The 22,885-nt window shown below is 42.4% G+C and overlaps 1 protein-coding gene across 5 annotated transcripts in view; it reads left to right on the top strand.

Annotated features, from left to right (window-relative positions):
- SLC20A2 (solute carrier family 20 member 2) overlaps positions 1–22,885 on the top strand; it is a 128,826-nt gene that overhangs the window by 28,405 nt on the left and 77,536 nt on the right. The window contains exon 1 of one of the 5 annotated variants that reach the window (XM_063610972.1): positions 5,667–11,362. The exons of 3 other annotated variants lie outside the window; for them this stretch is intronic. The gene's annotated coding sequence lies outside the window, so the exon portion shown is untranslated. One more of the 5 variants, XM_055296083.2, reaches the window with a different exon arrangement.

Here is a 22,885-nt window from a genome sequence, read left to right as displayed (position 1 = left end):
GGCTAATAATTACTCTTATGTCTTGCCTGTTTCCAGTAGCCTATAAACTAACTGACAGTTCTCCCCTAGTCTCTGTTTCTAATCTGCTCTTCACACTGTTCCCCAGTTAACTATTGTTTTAATGTTTTTCTATTGCTATCCTAAGCTGATGCAGTGGTGTTGACTCCCTGTTGCCCACAGGAGTGATTCTTGCCCACAGGTTAGAATTGCTACATGGGAAGTTTTTAAAAACTGCTGATGCCTGGACCCAATTATTATTGCCAACAAATAACAGCCCATCAGCATTTTGTTTTAAAGCTTCTCAGGAGATTTTAATGTGTATCCAGAGTTGAGAACCTCAGAGCTACAGGATAATGGACCCACTCCTTAGCATGGTGCTTGTAGGCCCCAGCAATCTAGCACCAATCTATTTTTGCAACCTAATCTTCTACCTCTTCTCCCATTCATATCCCATCACTTGTATTCAAAACACATACTTCTTGCTATTCCCAGAACATGCTACATGGTTTCCTACCCCTGAGCCTTTGCCTGTACTGATTGCTCTTCCTAGAATGCCTTTCACTGTTTCTCTGCCTGGGTATTTCCATCGCAAAATCTCCCCCAAGCCCCAGAGAGAATTGCATCCCTTACTTCCGTTACAGGATTTACCTGTATTATAATTATTTATGTACCTGTCTTCCAGGGTACACTGAACTCCTGGAAGATAAGATCCTATTCTTTTCTCAAGCACTTGTCACGAGGTTAGGAAGCTCCCTGAGAGCCTGATGGATAAATGAACACATGAGAATGTACAACCAGCCGCCTGCTCAGGGGAGTCGGGAAATCTATGGGGTTGGGGAATGCAAGTCAGTGTGGTATAGGAGTGGTTAAAAGTGCTCAGCAAAGTTTTATCCTCTTCTATTGCGTTTTCATACTTGTATAAAAAGGCAAGATCAAAATATATGAAGTTTATCATCTAGGACGAGGAAAGTTAAGACCAGCTTTTAAAATACCCCCAAACATTGAATGTCTGAATGTAACAGTATAAAGTCATGTCATCTGTGTCTACCAAGACTCCAGCGGTTTCTGAATGAGAGGTGGAGAGGCAGCCACTGTGATGGTGGCAGCTGTTAATTCTGCCCAGTGGCTTATTCCAACTGAGTTACTGATAAGAAGATGCCCTTATATGGACAGTTCTCCAGACGTTATATGTTTCTAATTTTGATCTCACCCCTGGCCTTTGTGTTTTAGCTGCTGTCTAATCCTTCTCTTGGCTATTTTTAATACTTTTTTTCCTCCATGCATCTCAGAATTGTCCAGCATTCTAAAGAATAGCAAGTTAAATGTGATTTATTCTTCCTGTTTTTTTCAGTGCCTAGGATTAGTTTAAGCATAAAAGTGGTTTTGAGAGAGATTACTTTAGTAAATTATCTCAGAGATACTCTGTTGGATGTTGTTTGAGGGGTGTTTTGTGTTATTCATTCCTTATCTTAATTATTTTTCCTGAGCACTGACCACCACAAAACTCTTATGAGAAATAAGAGATGGTGTATTTAAAGCTGGTACAAAGAACAGTGACTACTAATCTGATGTTGTGATTTGGGAATGCATAGTTCTGATCTGCTATGTATGAACCATCCCCCTGTATTATAAAGGAACTGGTCTCTGGTCTCTGGTGTTTCTCAGAATGGTCTCTTGGATTATTATAATTATGGGGCTATTATAGTTCTGAGAGCTGAGTTGTTGGTCCTTCTGGGTTTGGTTTTATGGTTTTTTTGGTGGGATTTTTATGTTTGGTTTTTGCTTATCACAGCTACTTTGAAAACCAGCACTCATTTTTTTTAGTACTTTTTAAATGAAAGACTTAGTAGCTAAGGATACAATCACATATGTTTATCAAGAGACCTGTAGTCACCTGCTGGATTCTTATAGCCAAGTGCAACTAGATCCTCTTATAAATATTTTATCTCTTAATTTGAGCTTGACTTTGAACTGCTTACCCTAACGGTGACTACTTCTTTTTTTTTTTTTTTTTTTTTTTTTTGAGATGGAGTCTTGCTCTGTCACCTAGGCTGGAGTGCAGTGGCGCAATCTCGGCTCACTGCAGCCTTTGCCTCCCAGGTTCAAGCAATTCTCCTGCCTCAGCCTCCTGAGTAGCTGGGATTACAGGCGCCTGCTACCACGCCCGGCTAATTTTTGTATTTTTAGTAGAGATGGGGTTTCACTGTGTTGAAACTTCTGGTCTTGAACTTCTGACCTCGTGATCCGCCTGCCTTGGCCTCCCAAAGTGCTGGGATTACAGGTGTGAGCCACTGCGCCTGGCCAAAAGTGACCACTTCTTAGTTTATCTGTTTGGAAACAGATCGTACCCATTTACAGCAAAACTATGACAAATTAGAAAACAAATTCTTGATTTCCATGTCTCTTGGAAAATTGGTATCAAGTGTTGTCTTCCACCACACACGTGGGCATCTGCCCTTCAAGTGCCTCATAGATGCTCAGAGACCTGATAGTGAAAAGGAAGGAGCCTTGAGAATGGACTTGAAATTACTTAGAGTGAAGCTGGCGGCTCTCCGCTGTCATTATGAGGGTCCTTTCAGGCATACGCTGCAAGTTCCCTGAAATAGGTAGCAAGGGGACTAAAGTCCCGGAGCCCCAGAACGGATTTTCTACCTACCACGGCCAGGTGGTTTAACTAGGAATTCTCCTTCCTTGTTACTTTATATAGCTTACATATAAAATATATATACGTATATATATATATTTTTTTTTTAAATCCACGTATCAATTTTTTTTTTCAAAAACCCATGCCAAGCTCTGTTGTAAGTGCTTTATGTGCATTAAGTCATTTTTGCAACATTCCTAGAAGGTGGATGGATCCTTATCCTCATTTTACAGGTGGGCAGATAGAACTCTGTTAAATAACTTGCCTACTGTCTCAAAGCTAGCAATTGGTTCAGTTTGATTGAACCCAGGAATATGGCTCTATTAAAAGACTCCTACAGCCCTCTTTTCCTCAGAAAGTCTTAAATTTCAAGTTAAAAGTAGGGTAATCCTTACCTAAAGTCTAAGTGCTCTTGAAACAGACCTGAATGATTGTGAAACAGTATAGATTGAAATCACAAAAATTAGTATTTTATACTGTGTATCAAAAGATTTGGGCAATCAGCAGTTCCTTGCCTGATACTTTAATAGTTTTCCTATTATTGGAGGGAGTAAACTGAGAAGTGGATGTTTATGATTAGCAGTTGAGCACAACTCATTATTTCACATTCTATCCAATACAGAATTGACAATAAGGTTTTGTTTGTGATGGATGGAGTTTACCTTGGTGATACCTATGAAAAAGTGGTTTCTAAACAAATAAATACTATAAGGTTGCAGGAAAATGTTACTTATTTCAACATAGTTGAATATTTTCAAGCACTTTTAGTGGGTTTTTTGTTTTTGTTTTTAGTATAATCCAGTAACTATCCTTAGTACTTTCCTTTTAAAAACAGAGGAAACTCAGTTTAACATTGTGTTGATTCAAGTAATAAAACTGCATTTAAAAGTATTTTCAGTTTAGATATATATCTATTTCAAGCCAAATTAGTCTGGGATTAGTAAGGTTTTTGTTAACCTAACTTTCGAATTACTGTGGCTTTAAATCTAATCTTTGACTTTTCCCCCCAAATCTTACTGCATTCAGGGTTTCTCGTTTTAGATTAGCTTGCATGGTAATAAATTATAGAAGTGAAGTTTGCACTTAATAAGCCTGTGCTTATTTTCCCACTTGAGGTGCATATATCACATAAGGTGGTATTAGTGCTCTTTGTGTTTTGAAACTAGTGGCCGTGTTGTATCTGTCTCTAGTGGTTTCAAGCCTAGCATCTTTTTGTTTTGTTTTGTTTTGTTTTATTTTGTTTTGTTTTGTTTTGTATTGTTTTGTTGAGACAAGGTCTCACTCTGTTGCCCAGGCTGGAATGCATTGGCACAATCATAACTCACTGCAGCCTCAAACTCTTGGACCCAAGATATCCTACATCCTACCACCTCAGCCTCCCAAGTGCCTGGGACTACAGGCGGGTACCACTGCACCCGCTAATTTTTTTTAATTTTTAATTTTTTTTTTTTTTTTTAATTTTTAGAGACAAAATCTATGTTGCCCAGACTGGTTTCAAATTCCTGGGTTCAAGCAATGCTATGTCCTTGGCCTCCCAAAGTACTGGGATTATAGGCGTGACACTTTGCCTGGCTAAGCCTAGCATCTTGTATCAGCAAGTGCAGAATTATTGCCCCCAAAAGAAAGGAGAAAGCTTCCAGTGTGAAAGTAGAGGAAGGACAGCCTATGTTCTTTTAACTGAGTGGAGGCTGATGTTGGGGTGCATAAAACGTGTCTGACCTTGTGCTCTAGATCTCTGTGGATTCCAGACAATGGAGGAGGAAGGGAAACATTTAAATGTGTTTAGCATTTTCTACATACCAGGTACTGTTCTTGGTGATAAAGCTGTATTTATATAACTACATTCATACATGCCTATCTATATCTATATAGCTATCTGTTTGCTGTGTATGCATAAACATATAAGTTTATTTAACAAAACTTTATACCAGGCACTATTCTACATACTTTACAAATAAAAAACTCATTTAGTCTTCATAATAACCCCATGAAGCACGTATAATTATTATTCCCATTTTAAAAGTGATGAAGGCACAGTGAGAAAGTAATTGCTCAAGACAACTACAAAGTGGTGAAGCTGGCATTTGAACCAGGCAGCCTTACTGCAGATGCCACTTTCATTGGATACTTTATAGCCTAGATTTGGAAAAATTAAGTAATTTAGTCATCAAAGCAGCTATTACTTGATGGAGCTTGAATCTCAATCCAAGCTGTCCCCTAGACAAACGTTATAGCTTTCCTTTTTCTCCATCTTTGCTTGTGTGTTGCTTCTGTATAGTGTTCTTTCTACTCCTGCTACTGTTGAGAGCTTAGGAGGAGACTCCATTCAAATGCCACTCCCAGGCTGGGTGTGGTGGCTCACGCCTGTAATCCCAGCACTTTGGGAGGCCGAAGCAGACGGATCACCTGAGGTCAGGAGTTCAAGACCAGCCTGGCTAACATGGTGAAACCCCATCTCTACTAAAAATACAAAAATTAGCCAGGCGTGGTGGCAGGTGCCTGTAATCCCAGCTACATGGGAGGCTGAGGCAGGACAATCACTTGAACCTGGGAGGCAGAGGCTGCAGTGAGCTGAGATCATGCCACTGCACTCCAGCCTGGGGTTACAGAGCGAGACTCCGTCTCAAAACAAACAAAAACAAATACCACTCCCTCCAAGATCCCTGTTTTGAAAATGGAGATGGGGTCTCGATATGGTGCTGAGGCTGGTCTGGGACTTCTGGCCTCAGGCGATCCTCCCACCTCAGCCTCCCAAAGTGCTGGGATTATATTACAGGTGTGAGCCACTGCACCTGGCTGAAGATGCCTTTCTTTCTTTTTTCTTTTTTTTTTTTTTTTTGAGACAGAGCCTTGCTCTGTTGCTCAGGGTGGAGTACAGTGGCATGATCTTGGCTCACTGCAGCCTCTACCTCCTGGGTTCAAGCAGATTCTCCTGCCTCAGTCTCCTGAGTAGCTGGGACTACAGGCATGCACCACCACGCCTAGCTAAATTTTTTTGTATTTTTAGTCGAGACAGGGTTTCACCATGTTGGCCAGGCTGGTCTCGAACTCCTGACCTCAGGTGATCCACCTGCCTCGGCCTCCCAAAGTGCTGGGATTACAGGCGTGAGCCACTGCGCCCGGCCAACCTTTCTTGATTAACACAACTGGAAGCCTCTTCTTTGCTTATGTTCCTGTTGGAATGAACTTTTAACTTTTGGAATGCTTACTAATTACTTCCTTATATGATAAGTTTGTGGACAGTGTCATGACTCTTATCACATTATGAGCCTCTTAAAGGCAGAATTGTCATTGACACCACTTTCTGCTGTGGTCATGAGCATCCTGCCACTTACACAAATCTTGCAAATGCTTGGGAGTTTCCTGATGGTGCTTTAACAGATGTTTGTTAAATAGATGGCTGTTTTGAACGTAGAGCAATATGAAAGCCCCAAGAGAATGCCAATATAATTTTAAAAATCAACTATGTTAAAATGAGTATTCAAACAACAGCAGTCATAATGCTGCGTTTACTTTCACAATCCTGATAAAAACTGTCATAAAATTATGCTGAATTAGCTATTTATCAAGGTTTTTTAAAGAACTGTCTTGAAGAGTTTGCGTGTTTTTTTTTTTTTTTTTTTTAGCTGAAGAGGATAACAATTTCTTCTGTGTAGAGTTAGAGCTCTCTGTTCATATGTATGTGAATTGAGTCCGTTTCTGAAGTGTGAAGACTGCATCGCCGTGGATCACACTGGTGTAGCCCTCCTGAGCATGCAGCCTTTTTGGAGGAATGTGTATTAGTCAGCTTTTGCTGTATAACAAACCACCTGATACTAGTGGCTCAAAAAAACAAACATTTCTTTCTGTACCTCACAGTTCTGTAGGGCACTGGAGTGGTTCTGGCTTGAGCGAGCCTAGCTGGACTTTGCAGTCAGCTGGCAGCTAGCTGGCTATGTGGTTTAGGATGGCCTGACCCACCCATCAGGCACTCAGCAGGCTGACCGGCGGCAGGGACTCAACGGTGATGACGCATCCCCACTCCATGTGGCCTTCTCATTTGCAGTAGGCAAGCCAGGGCGGGGCATTTCGAAGTCTCAAGAGAGGGTGAGCCCCCATGCCCCAGCACTTTCCAGGGCCCAGCATGTTTGCTGTTGTCCTACTGGCCAAGCCCAGAGTCAGTGCGGGAAGGGACTCCCTAGGGTAAGGAAGGAATAGGGGGACTTTACAGCAGCCATCTGCCCAGACACATGATTTGCCTGTGTTCTTCAGTCAGTGACCCTGAATCCTGTGCTAACCTCTGGCTGGGGACATGAGGCCATATCATAGAGAAAATTAAACAGGCTGGTACGGCTACAGAGTTTTCGAAAGGAGTTTACAGACCCTGGTTTTCCTGAAATACTTAACAACCGTTTGAAGTTCCTTTCAACATTTTATTTTTTGAAGAAGCTTCATGCTATAAAAACAGGGAGCCTTTAATCTGCACTCAATAAATATCCCAAATTGCCCTTCAGCAAGTCCCATACTGCTGCTAGACCTGCTGTGAGCATAGTGGCCCCGGCCGTTTATTGAGACTCTTTGTGTGCCTGTGCTAGATACATCTCACTTCCTTCCAACACCAACCCTTGATGTCAGCATCATTATTCCCATTTTACAGGCAAGGAAGCTGAGTCACAGAGGTGAGCTCAATTGCTCGAGGTCAGACAGCTAGTAGGTGGTGGGGTACATTTTGAACCCAGGTCTTTCTGAGTCCACAGCTACAATCCAAAGAATTCCTAACGTGGGCCAGGCACAGTGGTTCACGCCTGTTATCCCAGCACTTTGGGAGGCTAAGGTGGATGGATTGCTTGAGGTCAGGAGTTTGAGACCAGCCTGGCCAACATGGCGAAACCCCGTGTCTCTACTAAAAATACAAAAATCAGCCGGTCGTGGTGGCACGCACCTATAATCCCAGCTACTCAGGACGCTGAGGCAGGAGAATCCTTGAACATAGGAGGCAGAGGTTGCAGTGGGCCGAGATTGCACTACTGTGACAGAGTGAGACAAAATATATTTTATTTATCAAAATAAATAAATAATAAATAAAATACAGAGAATTCCTAACGAGTTGAAGAGTTTTTTTCTTCAATGTTCATTTTTTGATGGCTTTTTTTTTCTTTGAGACAGAGTCTCACTCTGTCATCCAGGCTGGAGTGGTGGCATGATCTCAGCTCACTGCAACCCTCGCCTCCCAGGTTCAACAGATTCTCATGCCTCAGCCTCCCAAGTAGCTGGGACTACAGGTGCCTGCCACCGTGCCCGGCTAAGTTTTTTGTATAGACGGCGTTTCGCTACGTTAGCCAGGCTGGTCTCAAACTCCTGACCTCAAGTGATCCGCCTGCCTCAACCTTAAATAGTTGGATCAAATAACCAGGTTCAATTTGATGGTAAATAGCTCAGAATAGAAACTTCACTGCTATTTCCAGATGTCATTTTAAAATATTTTAGAATACCTGATTTCTCCATGACCTATCCATGCTTTTCTAAGGTTCCAAACTAAAATGCAGAATCTTGAGTTATTCCAGAACATAGATTTAAAATTTGATCAGAAAATAACCTTCATTTAAGAAATGAGGGGTCAGGCATGGTGGCTTACACCTGTAATCCCAGCACTTTGGGAGGCCGAGTTAGGTGGATCATTTGAGCCCAGCCTATTTATTTATTATCCTATTATGAGCTTGAGACTAGCCGGGGCAACATAGTAAAACTCCATCTCTACAAAAAATATAAAAATTAGCCAGGTGTGGTGGTGCACACCTGCAGTCCCAGCTACTTGGGAGGCTAAGGTGGGAGGATCGCTTGAGCCTGGGAGGTGGAGGTTGCAGTGAGCCAAGATCGCGCCACTGCACTCCAGCCTGGGTGGCAGAGTGAGACATCTCAATTAAAAAAAGCGGGGGGAGTAGTGCGTCCCTCTTGTGTGGCACCCTCCCTCCTCTCCCCGCTGCAGCCATAGCACATTGCACATAAACTGCGTCTTCATACTTACCCAAGTATTGTATCTGCCTGGGTGAGTCTGTTCCTGTCGCTAAAATGTGAACTCCTTGGACATAGAGACCTTGTCTTTGATCTCTGTATCTGTCCCCAGTGCCTGGTATAGTAACTGGAACCTGCCTTTTTTTTTTTTTTTTTTTTTTTGAGATGGAGTCTCACTTTGTTGCCCAGGCTGGTGTGATCTTGGCAGTGGCATGATCTTGGCTCACTGCAGCCTCTGCCTCCCGGGTTCAAGCAGATTCTCCTGCCTCAGTCTCCTGAGTAGCTGGGACTGCAGGCGTGCGCCACCACGCCTGGCTAATTTTTTTTGTATTTTTAGTAGAGACAGGGTTTCACCATGTTGGTCGGGCTGGTCTTGAACTCCTGACCTTGTGATCCACCCACCTCGGCCTCCCAGAGTGCTGGGATTATAGGCGTGAGCCACCACGCCTGGCCACCAATTTTTATTATATGATTTTATAACTAAAATTTCATGTCTAGCAGTGAAATTCTTCTTTTTTATTTATCTTCCTTTTAGTCCTTTCTTTCTCCTCGGATCTTTCCCCTTCTATCTGTCTCAGTTCCTTCATTTTCCGTAGCTCTCCATTTCTCCCAGCATCTGCTGCTAGTCTAGTCTCCTGGCTCTTAACCTTTTTGAGACACAGACTCCTTTAATAAAGTGATGAAGAAAGTTACCTCCCCAGAAGAATACACACAGAGAACACAGAATATTTTGCATATTATTTCAAAGGTAAAGAATGCCAAGAAGCCAGGGGCAGTAGTTCATGCCTGTGATCCCAGCACTTTGGGATGCTGAGGTGGAAGAATCACCTGAGCCCAGGAGTTCGAGGCTGGCCTGGGCAACATGGTGAGACCTCGTCTCTACAAAAAAAATTTAAAAATTAGCCAGGTGTGCTGGCACATGCCTGTAGTCCCAGCTACTCAGGAGGCTGAGGTGGGTGGATTGCTTGAGCTCAGGAGGTCAAGGCTGCAGTGAGCCATGATTGTGCCACTGCACTCCCGCCTGGGTGACAGAATGAGACCCTAGCTCTAAAAAACAAAGGATGCCAAGTGTCTAAACTTTGACCTCCTTGAGGACAAAAACTAGGCGTTTTTCATCCTATATGCCCAGTATCTTAGTCGATGTTTCTTGAGTGTATATAAGTGTGCAGATGCCCACAAACACGTAAATATTAGTACATGTTGTAGAAAAGCTGTTGTCAGGAAGATATTTGTACACTCTGGCTTTCCACTATGATAGTCACCAGGCACATGTGGGTACTGAGCATTGGAAATGTGGATTGTCCAGATTGGAATGTACTAATTGTAAAATATGCACTGGATTGCACAGGCTTGGGGCAGTACAAACAAAAGAATGAAGATATCTCATTAATAGTTTTTATGATTATTACACATTGAAATGATCATATCTTGGATATATTGAGTTAAATAAAATATATTATTAAATTAATTTTACCTCTTTATTGTTACTTTTCTAAAAGCAGCTACTAGAAAATTTTAAATTATACATGTAACTGCTCATAGAAGGTTGGTATCCGGGTTAATTCATTAGTGTAGATTCATAAACACAGTAATTTTCTTTAATTTCATGGATTCGTTGAACTAAAGATCCCATAGGTCACCGCCTTTCCTGTCCCTCCTCTACCACCAAAAATTAATGAGAACAAATGGGAAGAATTTACTCTGCTTTTAAAGGTACTCTGATACAGATTTTTCTCTACTGTCATAAGTATACCTAGAACAAAAGCACTGTTGACTCAAGTAGTTTCACTAATGAAAAGGAAGCAGAAGAATGACTAATGTAAATTGGAGGAGACACTGTTTTATTTGGAATGCTTTGGTTATTCCACTGTGGAACAGGTGTGGCTGCTGTTGAAACAGCAGAGTCATACTAGGCATATCTGACGTGAGGAACCGGAGCATTGCTCAGGGGCCACTGCCTTCCGATGAATGGATGTAGGATCCATCATACTTCAGATTGCTCCTTTCCAATACAAACTCTGATGCAGAAATGCACTTGGTGTATTTGCTTTTTCTTACTTTCTGGTTTAGGGCAGAAATAATATTTTGGCTTAGAGACTTTTGTCCTGAACTGTGACATAATAGGATAAGAATATTCTGTCAAAAATAGCCTTACAAGGTCCTTTTTGGCATTAAGACTTCTGGAGTGAGTTTGCGGTGGATTATTGAGAATAATTCTGTTCATTAGCAGCTAGCCATCTTTGATGAGTGCTGACTTCTCTCCTTTCAGCACAAAGCGGGAAATGCCTGCCTCCGATGACTCTGGGTTGGAGTGAAGGGGAATGCATACCAGCCACCCTCTTGCAGAGGTGGGGCAGGTGCTGGCACAGAGCCTCAGGTTAGGCCGAGGGGATGCAATCTCATATCAGCGGCCGGCAGTGTTTGTAAACAACAGGAGGGAGATTGTGCTGGTGATGTCCAGCTCACACCAATGAAGATCAACCGGTTTGTGCTTTGGGCAGCAGGCTGCAGATGGACATTGCCTCCTGACGGCATCGTCATGTTTTAGGGATCCGTGTTGCAGGATACCTGCCTGCAAGAGAGAGTCAAGGAGTGCTTTTTAAGCCCCTGGAGTTCAGGCCTGGCATCTGGGTGTTAAGTAGAGTGAACCTCCTGAAGTCCAAACTAACATATGACATTTTAAAATGAGGAAAACAAATGGCTCTGAAAAGGTCTGTAGGATTGTAGGTAAGTGGTTAATATGGAAGATGTTATAAAGGACCCAGGAGGTGATGGGGTGATCCAGGGTTGGTTGAAGTCATTGAAATTGAATTACCCTGTCTTTTACCTGTCTGTGGAAAAAAAAAAGAGGAAAATGACATCTCCCAAAGATGCTTGGAGATTTGATTGACGTTTGTAAAGTGCTTTGATATCTTTCATAGAGTGTTCAATAAGAGCAAAATATGTCATCAGAACTTAGTCTAAAGCAAACTAGTCCAAACCATCTCGAGTAGATACTAAGTGGTTTTGTGTCTTTGTTATAAGTTGTACTTATATTTTCGAGAGAAAGTTTTTCATGTTCTGATTTTCTTTTAAGTATCAGCTGTATGCTTGGGGTCTTTACCTGTTAACTTGAGTTCCAATATGCTTTGTAGATGGTCAGTCACCTACAGAGGACAATTTTTCTAGCCAAGGAGTTAAATCCACCTTAAAATGCTTCTTGCCAAGGACAATGCCTTTGCAAATATTTGAGATGTTTATTCTCAGTTGTGATTTATTACTGAATCTGTGTCTTCATAGCGACTCCTTGGGAGGTGCAGGAGGAGGCAGAGCCAGAAAGCAAGTCCCTTGCAATCAGTTCATTATAGAGAAAGAAAAACCTTTTATTTCAGGATTCTGGTGGATAGACATACTGATATGTATATTCTGTGTCTATTTAATTTCACGTAGTGCTGCATCTAATCACGCTGTTTAAATAATCGGACAGAATGTCTTTTTGCTTTGCTTTTGCTTGTGAAGAGCACACAGCACTGCCACCTTGTTGCCAAAGTTTGGTCTGATTTGAATGTGCTTAAAAATCAAGTGAATGCCTGTTGGGAAAAAGCTTACTCCTTCTCTTTGTCAGTACTTGCAAAAACAACTTAAAAGAAGTTAGTATTATTGGACTGAATTCAGTAATTAGCATAATCATGATGCTATGTATTGTTCACCAGGGCACGCCCCTTGGCCGCATTTCCCATTAAGAGGACACCGATGTTGTCCTAGTGAATAAATCCCGGCACACATGATGCAAATCAGCGTGTTCCTGCCTGCCGCTTGGCTGCGGTTAATTTTAGCCGGGGTTAGTTCTATGAGTTGTAAAAGTAGAAGTTAGCAAGCTGAAATGTGACTTCTCGGCCTAATGTGGTAGGATATCTATTTTAGACTTCAGATTGTGTTTGTGATCAGGAGAGCAGTCTTCTGAAGAATTGTGGCTCAGTTTTCTTGGAAACTACTTGTAAGTACTGGGTGGAATTTTAAGACTTCTCTTTGTTCTTTTCTCCTTAAATCTTCCTAATGTTACCATCATAGTAATGTTTATCTCTCGGGAAAACTGGAAGCTTTGAGGTTGGTAAGTTAGAGAAAGCTAAGAAAGGTGGCAAAAGGTTTTTCTTTAAATGTCTCCTACTACAATAAATCTGCCTTATTCAATTTTCCCAAGAAAAAGTTTTCAATTCTTATTTTTGCAAAAGCAATCTGTAGATTATTATTTTATGTTAAAATATTTGATTAATGGATATGGTTTCTGTAAATACAGAAACATTGTATTGTGTCACTGAGCTTTATTTTCTACTATGCTAACCTAACTCTTGAGAAAAAGATGTTGAAAGTTAATTCCTGTTATACTCTGTGCTACAAGTTTATTTTGTAGAAATAATGGAGTGTCAAATGTAATTTTCTTGAATGTATAGATGGACAGTTTTTTATCTTTTTAAGGGGGATTTTGTGCTTAAAAAATAAACCCATATATGCCTAAAGAGAAGCACTTTAAAAAATTAATTTAGGAAGAAGGTTTTAGAGAATAATTTAAAGCATCCTCTTTTAGACAGAGTTAGTTATCAAAAGTAACCAAAGGCCATGGGATTCTGTAACCTTAACTGCAGTTCATCTAACACGTTATTGCCAACTTAAATTTGTACTAAAGAAAACAAAAGATTTTAATATTGAATATTTTAAATTAAATTTGAATCACCTTGCTTATTTAGAAGTGTGTTTTCAGTGTGGACTGACTTCAAGCCAAACAGTTTGCTTACAGCAGAGAACCAGGCAGGAATTTCTTTATCAATTAGCAAGTAAATGTATCAGCTTCAGGAATATTGATGTTAATGAAACAGTTCTCCTAGGCGATAGGATAGGTGCTTACCAGCTATCTGTGCCTGTCATCTCTAGAGCAAGGAAGGAGGCAGGTCCTCAGTTAGTATTGTGAAAGCCATTTTCCCATTTTGAAAAGATTTAGTTAAAGACTTCTTTGTTATTCTATATTGTCTGATTTTAAATGCAAATGACATAAAGTGTCAACAATGAAAGGAAATGCTTCAGTGTTCCATTTAGTAGGAAAAGAATGTAAGAAAGGAAAGTAGTACTGAGTTCTTGGGCTATTTTTAGAAAGAAACTTACTTCATACTTCTTTTTTATTGAGCTGAAGAGAAATTTGCTGTCCAGATGAATTGTAACGATAACAGAAGCCTCTAATGTCATCTTCAGCAGTAAAAGGGGTTTTGTTCCAGTAATCCTTCATAATATGTATTTTTATTCAAAAAATTCTGACTTATTGCTATTACTTCTTACCTCTAATTGTTAATAAGGCACCATCAGAATCTCAGTGGAGCATTTTTAAAGGTACACTGTAGTTGGGTATTAGTTTTCAAGCCAGTATTCACTTGACTTATTGTAGTTTTTAGTCCTGCAAAAGAGAAAAGCTGATTTGAATTTATTCATTGTTTAATTTCACAGACGTTTCTGTAGGTTTTTCTACTACTAGGAAGCATGTGCTTTATGATGAGTTGCTAAAATGCGCATAAACACTTGCAGAGTGTTCATTTTAATGATTTACGTGCTGTGGGAGAGTGGCAGCGGTGAGTGAGAGCGGAGATGGTTTTCATTGTATAAGTGTTAGTGCCGGAATTCCTCGTGTTTGCCGGTGCTGCGATTCTCTTAGCTGCTTCTACCCCGTGTGCCTGGTGAAATGATGCTGGCTGTGACTGGTTATGACCTTGGGCGACAAATCATGATGAGCTCTATGCAGAGTCACACACGGGGGGCCCAGGTGCCGAGAAACAGGGCAGCCTTGTGGCCGCAGGAGGAGTCCAGAAGCCGAGCCCGCCTGCCCTTGCCCTGCTGTCCCCACGCCGCAGGTGACCGCACGTCTCCCCTGCAGTCCTGTTGGAGCCACTTTGTCCAGCTGCCCGTGCTCTCATCCTACTCCTCCACGTCTTAAAATAGTTACAGACCCAGAGGCTCTGACAGAATTGCTGCCGGTCGCAGGAGATTTATTTCACTGTTACTTTCTGCCTAGAGGGATAGCCTTCTGCTTGGAAGCTTTGAGGGGTTTCTCAGGGACGCAGAGAGGAACCTTTTCTCTGGGACCCCTTCCCTCACATGAGGTTTTAATGGGTCCCTTGCCTGCATGGCTAAATGGGAACTGCACTATGTAACAGGTTGCCTTTCGGCTTGGAGCCTGGATGCTCAGTGATCACATCCCTAGAATGTTCTCTCTCTAAAGGAAATCTTGTCGGAAGACGCTGTTATGTGAGTTCCAGCTGTTCATCTAAAGTGGAAGGAGCAGTGAGCGGGAGGGATGCCTTCAGCTTCCGCCCGTCTTAAACACAAGTGTTTAAGATATGGCCCTCAGAGGAAGGCTGATTTCTCGGGCATACAGGGGACTGCTGTCATTATTTAGCATGTATTAAGCACCCCACAGCACATGCAGTGCACAAGGAAAGCATAGTTCCAACCCACATGCTACAACAAGGCAGGACACAGAAACTGGGCCCCCTGACATTCAGTAACTACACTGGCAGAAGAAAATGTGAAAATGAAGAAAAGGGAAACAAGATGAGTGGGGTGGGTTGAGGATACTTCAGCATTCAGCTCCTCTGAGCTTTTGCCAAAGACGATTAGGACAGACAGCTGTGCCACCTGGGCTGTGCCTTCCCTTTCTCTTCCATAGCTGGGAAGTGATGGGGACAAGTGACAAGACTGACCCCAGAAGCCTTGCCCCCCACTCTCAGTCCTCCGTTGCAATCCTCCTGCAAAGAGGAGAAGCTTCACAGTTTCACTTGCACCTGAAACTATTATTGTTATGTGGAGGGGGTAAACTTGCTATGAAGTCCAATAAATATCAAAGCATCTTTCTCCATAAAATGATACTTAGATAGAAATCTGGAGTTCCAGATTCCCCCTTCCTGAACTGGTTTGCAATTCAACAAGTTACTTAACCCTGCACTGGTTTAGGATATTGAGTCAACTGTAATATTAGTTAGGGAAATGCCTTCAGCTTCTCAGAAGAAAGGCATTATGAAGGTCTACTGAGCATTACTGCAGCTTGTAAAGGAGTTAGAAGCACATGAATCAGAAGAAGGGCTGATAGGCAGGCTTGGGTACTGGAGAGTAATAACATCAGCGGTCTGTGTGGTTCTGTGAGTCTGTGAGTCCCTCCCCGCCGTGCCCAACCTCAGCCAATCTCTAAGGTTCTGGGTCTAGTTCATGGCTCCACAACGAAAAGAGACTTGGAAAGGGCTCCACAAAGAACCTCAAAAAAAAAAAAAAAAAAACCGATTGAGGGTTGGAAAATGATACCTATGATAAGAGGGTAGGGAACTTCTATTATTTAGCCTGGAAGAGGAAACAAATGACTGGGAGACTCTTGAATTGTTCTTCAAGTATATGTGTGTCTCAGTGGCAAAGAATGGTGACCCACTGGTGCCTATTTCCATCTAGAATAAAAGGGTCAGGTCCAGCAAGGGCTGGGCTGGAACGGAGGTGCTGACAGTGGGGACCCTGTTTCTTCAGCATCAGCACTGCCTGGAAACGTGAGAAATGCAGATTCTCAGGCCCCACCCAGGCCCTGCTGAATCAGAAACCATGGGGTGAGGCCGGCAGCCTGTGTTTAAAAAATCTCCCAAGTGATTCTGGTGCACAAAAATCTCCCAAGTGATTCTGGTGCACGTTGACATTTGAGGTCTGCTGGATGAGATGGAAAGATGGAGGGTATTATAAAATGGGGAGACTGGATGCCAAAAAATGTAACCCTTTTTCCTGAAGTCATCTAAACATGGGATTATATTTGTTTGCAGTGTTTTCAATGTACTCTCTAAAGTCAGGAGATGAATGACCTCTCAAAGTCCCTTCCAGCCCTGACTTTGCTCTGGATTTCCTTTTGTCACTTAGAGAAGATTAATAATTAACCAGGAAAATTTTGCAATTACTTTTCTGAGCTAAGACAGTGTTCCTCTCAAATGAGGCTCACCTGAGATAATGTGAGAATAATATTGTGTTAGCATATGGATCTACTGTATTTTATCAGTGTTACCAGACTCTCCTCCCCATCTGACCTCACAGCCACCTGCAGGGGATCTGGGCAGAGGTAGCGTGTAGCCCATATTGAGGGTGGGGAGCTTAATGTTGGCTCATGAGCACTTTACATCACAGACTGTGGCCAGGTTGGTCCCTGTCTTCACACAGCCCATTTCAGAAGAGAGGGGGCTGCAGGGAAAGTTGGACCCTACCCACTACACCCTAGGAGCAGGAAGCAATGTAGAAGGCTCTAACGAATCCAAGCACAGTGGAATGTATTATCTGTGTGTCAGTTCTCACTAGAGATAGAGGAGAGGGACACATTTTATCTCAACATTTTTGTATCTACAACAAATAGCCCAGGGGCACATATAGTATGGACTTAATACAAATAAATTCTAATTCCATTGGAATGGCTAAGGCCACAAGTAAGTGCTCTGCCTTCTCCTCTGTAATGAGTTCTCTAGAGTCAGGAAGGTGGCCATTCTCACCTTTCCCAATCAAAACAGTTACTCCTAGGAGTCCCCTATTCATCTCTGTGCTCTCTCTTCCACCCACCTTTATTTGCACATAATAGAAATGCGTCTGAATTTAGTTATGCCTGTGCCCTTTTGTATATTTTCCTGTGTGCTTTCGCTTGACAGAAGTGTCTCCGGTTGAAAACACAGGCTGCTGAGAGTGTCTATTTGTTATACTTTATATAGCATTTAGGACAATAAAACCTTTTTGTGCTCATAATGAAGAAAGGGCTCTCTGAGGACATGTTTTGCCAGTGCCGTTTAAAAAGTGTCATACTTCCTGCAGGAGGTAGGTTTTTAAAAATAATTATAAAGATAAAAATAAAAACTGTCACACAAGTAATGCACTGCCATGTCTGAAAAAGACCCACCCTACCTTAGCCAGGAAATTGTGGCCCTAATATTTCAGCACTTGAAAATGGGATCTGGCTGGGTGCGGTGGCTTATGCCTGTATTCCCAGCACTTTGGGAGGCCAAGGCGGGTGGATCACTCGGGATCAGGAGTTTGAGACCAGCCTGACCAACATGGTGAAACCCCCTCTCTACCCAAAATACAAAAATTAGCCAGGTGTGGTGGCACACACCTGTAATCCCAGCTACTTGGGAGGCTGAGGCAGGAGAATTGCCTGAACCTGGGAGGTGGAGGTTGCAGTGAGCCAAGATCACACCACTGTACTCCAGCCTAGGCAACAGAACAAGACTCCGTTTGGAAAAAAAAAAAAAAGGGGAGGGATCTGTAGAATCCTTGGCTTTTATAGCATAGTTAATTACATGTTTGCAGAGTATTAAAAATTGCTTGAGGTGAGAAAAGACTGGTGAGGACATTTGAGTCAAACTCTAGTTTGCCTGGTCATAAGATATTGATGTTACTATTCAGTCTTTCAATCTTTCAACCTCATTGTGTTTCAAAAAACTGACCTCTCAGACATGAGGCTGCGTGCACTATTATTTTCTACGTCTGTGTCTGTTTTCAGAACATATGAGGCCCAATGAACATGGTGGCTGTACAGAGATAAGATCGACATGTCTCCCCACTCCAGAGGGCACAGGGAGCTGATCTTAACCCTGAATGAGCCTTTCAATATAAGTAGAGTCTGTGAAACCCATGAACTTCCAATAAGTATGTAGGGAACATTCCGAGTGTCTGTTTAATTTGGTTCTTAATAATGGCAGCCAAAAAGCTATTTTCATTTCTGTACAAAGAGGAATTACTAAATAGTCATTCTTTTCTTGGTATTTCTTCCTTGGAAAAATCACGTTTCTAAAATCAATCTGTAGCTAGTTCACAAATGTGCCATTTAAAATAACAGAGGTGGCCGGGCACAGGGGCTCATGGCTTTAATCCCAGCACTTCGGGAGGCCAAGGTGGGCAGACCACGAGGTCAGGAGATCGAGACCATTCTGGCTAACACAGTGAAACCCCATCTCTACTAAAAAAAAAAAAATGCAAAAAAATTAGCCAAGTGTGGTGGCACATGCCTGTAGTCCCAGCTACTCGGGAGGCTGAGGCAGGAGAATTGCTTGAACCTGGGAGGCAGAGGTTGCAGGGAGCCGAGATCGCACCGTTGCACTCCAGCCTGGGTGACAGAGCGAGACCCCATCTCAAAAAAACAAGAGTGGTTAAGTGGTTGAGAATAAACTTTGTCTCATTATAGCTGTCCAGTCAAAAAAAATTAAACTTGAAGAAAAGGTAAAAAATTTTACTTATTATTAGACTATACAAGATTTATGGACCTAATAATTGAATAAAATATCCCCAGAAACAACCTAATAAGTTACTGATTAAATAATATATGATATTTCCACAGCATAGAACACTCTGCAGCCATTTGAAATGATGGCGTTAGATGTATATCAAGTAAAAACTAGCAGGTTACAAAACATTGTGTGTTTATGACCCCATTTTTACAAAAGCAAGGCACACGTATGTATGTACCTGAGAAAAGAATGCTGCATTTATTATGAGCAATAAGTATCTCTAGGAGGTGAGCTTATATGTGATTTTCACCCCTTCTTTTTGGTTACCTGTATGTTAATTTTTTTCTTCAATGAGCATAGATTACTTATGTAATAATAGAAAACTTTCTTTTTAAAAAATAGCTATTTTAATTCATTTTTATTTTGATTTTATATTGTATTTAATTCGGCAGTGGACTCTCAGTTGGCTCATATAAGTAGTGCCTAGTCCAGTTGATAAAGCTAGTACACCAATATGTTAATTATGGTTGTTTTGCAGTACTGGGCCAGTAGCATTTTTCCTTGTTTTACTTTCTCATTTTCTATATTTATCAAATTTGTTATGAGCACATATTATTATTAGTTTTGAGACAGGGTCTCACTCTGTCATCCAGGCTGGAGTGAGAGGTGCCATCAGGGCTCACAGCAGCCTTGACTTCCCCAGCTTGAGCGATCCTCCCACCTCAGCCTGCCAAGCAGCTGGGACTACCGGCACACACCACCACACCTGGCTAATTTTTTAAATGTTTTATAGAGACAGGGTCTCACTATGTTGCCCAGGCTGGTCTTGAACTCCTGAACTAAAGCAGTCCTGCCTTGCTTTCCCAAAGTGCTGGGATTACAGAGATGAGCCACCATGCCCAGCCAATATTATTTTTACACTGGAAAAATCTGATTCATTTTTAAGGCAGAGACTTGGGGTCATGGCTTTCGGAAAGACACCCACATAAACTGATGTGTACTGGTCATTGAAAAAGGTTAATTCTGTTAATTCTGGAGTATTAGAGGTATCCAGGAAGTGTTTGCTTTCACTACCACACTGGATCTTAACAAACTCTATAATCTGATCTCATTTTTGGCCAGGATCTCAGACTCAGTATTATTTGAAGAGCAATGGCAGCAAGCTGGGGACTTTAGCAGATTTTTAAGTCAATTAAAATAACACTTCTGGTGTTATGATTATCCATTAAAATTTCGGAAGGGCCCGGAGTTCAGAATGTTAAAGTCAAGGCAGTGAACGGTGGAACCATGTGCAGTAGGCCTCAGGTAATATTTTGAGTGACAGTGATGAGGGATGGTGGAAAGAACGAATCCCCTAGCCGGTGTTTCCAGGGCACTTATCTGTGTAGTATCACGGTGTATCTCACCAGTGTTCACTACATGTGAGAGCACTTTAAGAAAGTACTGGCTCCCTCAGTCACTTCTGCCAGATGCTGCCAGGATGTCCTCATGGCCTTAATCAGAAGGTTATTTTGGGTAACTGTTTTGGTGCTTGTGGCACTTGATTTAAGAAAGTCTTGAACAAAGTGGGACTTCCCACTAAAGCAGGCCCCCCTTTCCACCTGCTTTATACGGTGCCACATGAGAATAAGTACTTTTGATGGTCATTGAGAGAGTCTCTCCTAAGCCTGGGCCTGGAGCAAAATGGCATTTGTCACTAGGTTTCCTTTGGGCATTGAGGCTGAAATTCAGACTGAATTGAATCTGCTTTCAACAGGACTAAGACCTTAAACTTAATTGAAAACCAAGGCCAGGCGCGGTGGCTCACGCCTGTAATCCCAGCACTTTGGGAGGCCGAGGTGGGTGGATCACGAGGTCAGGAGATCCAGGCCATCCTGGCTAACACTGTGAAACCCCGTCTCTACTAAAAATACAAAAAATTAGCTGGGCACGTGGTGACGGGCACCTGTAGTTCCAGCTACTTGGGAGGCTGAGGCAGGAGAATGGGAGGCGGAGCTTGCAGTGAGCCGAGATGGCGCCACTGCACTCCAGCCTGGGTGACAGAGCGAAACTCCGTTTAAAAAAAAAAAAAAAGGAAAACCAAGTGCCTTGATAAACTAAAAGGAATCTGGAATCATGTGCTACCATGTTTTGGCCTAGCCTTTGGTTTAGAACATTTGTTACTCATAGAAGAGTGTTTCCTGGAATGCTCAGAACTGAGAAAGCTGGTTTTTCAAGTTTCCTCTTTACATTTGTCATCCATATAAGGAATGCTCTTCTTTTTATGCTCACCTTCCTTTCTTCATCATCTCGTGTCTTTCTACTGCAATTATACGAGAGGAGTAGTCATGACATTCCTCTCTGCAGTATTACTTCCTTAGGAAGTGAAGACACGCCTTGCGTGGGTGGATCTTCGTTTTCTTTTTTTTTTTGAGACAGTCTCGCTCTGTTGCCCAGGCTGGAGTGCAATGGCACGATCTCAGCTCACTGCAACCTCTGCCTCCTGGGTTCAAGCAATTCTCTTGCCTCAGCCTGCTGTGTAGCTGGGATTACAGGTGCCCACTACCACGCCCAGCTAATTTTTTGTATCTTTAGAAGAGACAGAGTTTCACCATGTTGGCCAGGCTGGTCTCTAACTCCTGACCTCATGATCCGCCCGCCTCGGCCTCCCAAAGTGCTGGGATTACAGGCGTGAGCCACCGCGCCCAGCCCAGTGCATCTTCATTTTCTTTGGGGGGAAGAAAGAGGTGTGGGTGAACACCTTCACTCAATAGTCAGATATTCAATGAATCGAGTACTGTTCCCAGTGAGATTGTGGGGGGACAATTCCCAGGACATCAGCATGTCCTGGCTGCCAAGTAGTTCCAACTGAGTTGAGTCCCAAAGCTCTCCTGCACACCATGTGAGTATAGATGTGCATAATGCCACGTCAAGATGGAATAGTAGGTGTTAAAATTTGGTTACTTGGCAAGTTGAATGCCTTAAAAGAAGAAAGAAAATGTCTTTTTACTTCCTTAGAAGGGATAGAGCAGATAAAAAGGGTTTTCTGAGACTGTAGACTATGTTGGACAAGGCAGGAAAACTGGTGGTCATCAAGAGAAATAGAATGACTTTTTTTTTTTTTTTTTTTTTGAGATGGAGCCTCACTCTGTCACCCAGGCTGGAGTGCAGTGGCGCAGTCTCGGCTCACTGCAACCTCTGCCTTCCACGTTCAAGCGATTCTCTTGCCTCAGCCTCACAAGTAGGTGGGATTACAGGTGCCCACCACCATGCCCAGCTAATTTTTTTTTTTTTTTTTTTTTTTGTAGACGAAGTCTCACTCTGTTGCCCAAGCTGCAGTGCAGTGGCGTGATCTTGGCTCACTGCAATCTACACCTCCCTGGTTTAAGCGATTCTCCTGCCTTAGCCTCCTGAGTACCTGGGATTACAGGCATGTGCCACCATGCCCAGCAAATTTTTTTTTATTAGAAACGGGGTTTCACTGTTGGCCAGGCTGGTCTTGAACTCCTGACCTCGTGATCCGCCCACCTCAGCCTCCCAAAGTTCTAGGATTACAGGCGTGAGTCACCGTGCCTGGGCAATTTTTGTATTTTTGATAGAGACAGGGTTTTGCCATGTTGGCCAGGCTGGTCTCTAACCCCTGACCTCAGGTGATCTGCCTGCCTCGGCCTCCCAAAGTGCTGGGATTATAGGCATGAGCCACCACACCGGCCTGAAAGAGGGTGACTTTTATAAGAGGAAGAAGAGAGTGGATCTCAGCGTAAAAACTTGAATTGCATTTATTTTCCTCTGTCTTTTTTGTTGTTGTTGTTGTTGTTTTGTTTGCTTGTTTGTTTTTATCTTTACTCTGAAAACTAAAAGCAAAAGTAAGAGAGATGAATGTAGTTAACATAGGTGTTAGGAGTTATAAAAGAGCTCATCTGTTATAAAGGTTTTTAAAAGAGTGATTGCCTTAGACCTGACTTGAAATTAAAGTGGCAGCTGTCACAGGAAGAGGGAATCACTGACTTTCTGCCTCCGC

Source organism: Symphalangus syndactylus, chromosome 10 (assembly GCF_028878055.3).
Source record: "Symphalangus syndactylus isolate Jambi chromosome 10, NHGRI_mSymSyn1-v2.1_pri, whole genome shotgun sequence".
In the NCBI taxonomy this organism is placed as follows: domain Eukaryota; kingdom Metazoa; phylum Chordata; class Mammalia; order Primates; family Hylobatidae; genus Symphalangus; species Symphalangus syndactylus.
This window is presented reverse-complemented; position numbering and strand designations above follow the sequence as displayed.